We start from the raw sequence: 3,567 nt of genomic DNA on the forward strand, positions 1-3,567 counted from the left end.
ATGTCTGGCACGGTTTTTACCTACTTGTGAATGGTAATTACTTCTTCCTTTCTTTCCTTCTCCCTTTTCTTCTGTTTCTATATCCCTTACCTCCTGCCCTTTCTTCCTGTCCCCTCCTCCCTGTCTCACCATTTCCTTGCTAAAATATACCTAGTTTATTATTGTCTGAAGGGAGGAGCAAAGCCCAAGTGTAAAAATCACCCAGAGAAATCACGTGTAATATGAGTATATTCATTTCAGCAATTCATATATACAACACTGGCAAATCTCTGTGTCCTCAAATTCTAGGAAATGTTCCTCATAATGCTAATATATTTTTGTAAACTGGAGTTTTTTTTTTTTTTTTTTTTAAGATTTAATGTACTGTTGGGGGAGCAATTTCTCCCCTGCTTTTGATGTTTCTTCCATGTGGAGGGAATGTAATTAGTGTAACTCTTAAGCTCCCTCCACCTCTTTATTAGCTCTTCCTCAGGGGAGTCATTTATCTGACAGGTAAATTTGAAATGTAAATACTTGGGTATGCTCTGCTCAGCTTCCCTTCTTCCTCTGCGGAGCTGACAGCTCACAGGAGTTCCAGTTGTCCTCTGTTCTCCAGGGCAGGTTTGCTGTGCCGCTCCCCAGGGAGTCAGCCATAGTCCAGTGCTGCCTGGAGATCATTTAGCGGGGCTATTTTCTCCAACCTAATTTTAACAGTAATAAAGTTAATATTTTGGTTTTCCATGTGCCACTGCTTTGTTTCATTACTTATTTATGCATATCTCAGGTGGAAAAGAAAGGTACTGTATTGAGATCTTCAGACACTCACAATATACATCCTGTTAGATCTGCTGTGGACTAGAGGTCCCATTAGCCACCTTCAATAGGAATGACTCAGAGGCAAGACTATCTGAACTTTCATATTTGAAGTCTTTCAGAGGAGGATTTTTCCTCTTCTAAGATCATCAAACAGAGACCAGCTGGCTCGGAAGAAATTAAGGAGTTATCCTCTCAAAAATAACCCACTGTCCGCTCCGATAATCTAACCAATTGAACCAGTACAATTGATTTCTTGGTTGTATAATTTCTGCACTGTCATTTGGATTTAGGATGCCCGATAATCAGAATATTCCACAGTGTCCATTTACAGTGTGTTGTTATTTATGCCAGACATGTACTAACAGGTCCTTGTTGCTGGCAATAACATGACTTCCAGCCTAGCAACACAGAAGATCTGAGTCAGTATCGCTCTCCTCTGAACTTCCATAACTGTCTATTGGACCTTCTTTTATAAAATGCTTTGCTTTCTACCATCTCTTATGGGTATTTCTGTTTTGGGGTTGTCTTCTTTGATGGCCTTTTGGCAACTCTTGTCCAGTTATGTGTCCTTTTGATCTTTGTATTCCCATAAACTATGTAGTATTTCTCAAAATCCAATAATGATGTTTAAGAAGAATAGAGAAAGTGAGTAAAGGAAGACAGAAGGAAAGCCAGGAGGGAGAACTGCTTCTAGGAAGATGGAGTAGGCGAACTTTTCCTATTTCCCAGGAAGTACAGCTAAAAATCCTGGACTTTATACATAAGATAAACATAAGAAGACACCAAAAGGTGGAGAGAAGGCAGCAGACTGGCTGGGAACCCCAGTATTCAAGGAATAACATAGGTGTGAGTTCCTTGAGTTTATTTTTGTCTCATGTATCCTGGCCATGGAGATGAAGAAGCCAGCAACCCAGAAACACCAAAGGGCACAGACACAGAAAGCCCTCAGTGAAACTATGACCTCTCTACTCAAAGGACCAGGAAAGGAGCAGCCTAGCAAGACAGCAAACTTTTAAATAATAACCACTCTACTGCAGCCAAACAACACAGCCTCCACCAACAAAGTGGGAAGAATCCTAGACTTTGATTCTTGCCAGGCTGTCACAGGGCACAACACACCCCCAGCTGGAGGGAGAAGGCCACATAGGAAGCTCAAACTTGGGTATCAGTGGAAGCCTAATGGGGAGTCAGGACTTTCCGCACTGCCCAGGGTAACAAGGTCATCCCCTTGTGTCCGTGGAGACCTTCGCTCTCCAGCAGCGACAAGCAGCGCCCCTCCTCAGGCATCAAAATAGGCTGAGTTGGGCATTGGAACTTCTGCCTCCAGCTGGCAGTAACTGAAGCAGCAACTCCCTTCCCCTGCTGGAGAGAGCCATCTAAAACAGAAGGTGTAAACAACTAGATATGGAGAGTCATAACATAATACGAAATGACCAGGTTTCATTCAAATATCACTCGTCACAAGGACTTCAATTATACAGTTACTAAAAATCCAAACCAGGGAAAAATGCCAATAAATGCTCATGTGACTGTTAGAGTATTTAATCTTACAAGGGACTTAGACTGGAGAAAAATGCAAGTGATTACAGTCATTTGTTATTTATTTCAATGTCTGTTAAGATTGTTTCTAGTGAGAAGCAGGTACACCCTTATTATTATTACACCCTGAGCTGGATGCTGTGCTGAACATATAAAAGCTAGAGCCCTCGTACTGAGAGCTTGGAAGAAGAATGAAAGGGAACATGATCATTCAGAGAACCATGAAGTAGTGGTCTTGAATTATGAGATGAAAGCATCCAGATTTTTCTAGAAATATCTGGAAAACAAAGCTAGCAAAATTCTCAGAGGTAAGAGTATATTTAGCTTTTAATGGGGAAGAGTTTTATGTTTCCCAAGTAGATAAATTGCCCATGTTAGTAAAAATTAAAAATGCTTTAAAAAATCTTAAACATTTCCATCTCTAGTGTATATTGTTGCTAATTGTTCCACAGATTTTTGAGGAAACTTGAAAATTTTCAAAAATGGAAAAGATGACATTCTTAAGTAAAGAGAAAAGAATACTGCTAATTCTTTAAATAATTTGTTTTACATTGTCTCCCATCCCCCAGGTCTGTCATTCTTTAGTATTTACGTATCTGTAAAAGGGGTATGAAAGATGAATGACTTGTTTAATTGTGTAACAAAGTTTTTCTTCTCTTGATTCCTGAGAAGAAAAAAAGGCGAGATGTGTTTATTTAAGGGTAAGTAGTGACTGAATGCTTATTGAATGGCTGGATGAGTATCTGAAAGAGAAATGGTTTATGCAGGCTTTGGGTTCTGCCCGGTGCTTACGCCCACCCAGAATGCTCTATAAAACCTTCACTGTTGTTCTGCTCAGAACCAGCCTTCCTGAATTCACCATATAAACATTTAATGAATGACCTATTTGCAAAATTCCCTTCCAGAATGGCAAATACAAGTTGATAGAGAACTTTGATGGCTTTTTTCTTGTAACCTCCCTTTTCTCGTATTTTTCCCCTATTGAATCTTACCAAAGCAGGAAACACACAGGGAGGAAACTCAACAGCAAAAAACATTTTTTAAATAAAAAGAAAAAAATTTAAAATACAGCATTTACAACAGCAGTGTGTAGTATTTTTGTACTGTGATTTCAGAGTGAAATGAATTACACATGCTGAATTTTTGCTTTTTTAATAGTATCTGCTTTTGCCTATATGGAAGTTTTTTTTTTTTTTTTTCCTTTTTTACTGACCGGCAACGGGATCGCAACCC

The sequence above is a fragment of the Galeopterus variegatus genome, unplaced genomic scaffold (genome assembly GCF_000696425.1).
Source record: "Galeopterus variegatus unplaced genomic scaffold, G_variegatus-3.0.2 Scaffold1284, whole genome shotgun sequence".
NCBI lineage: Eukaryota > Metazoa > Chordata > Mammalia > Dermoptera > Cynocephalidae > Galeopterus > Galeopterus variegatus.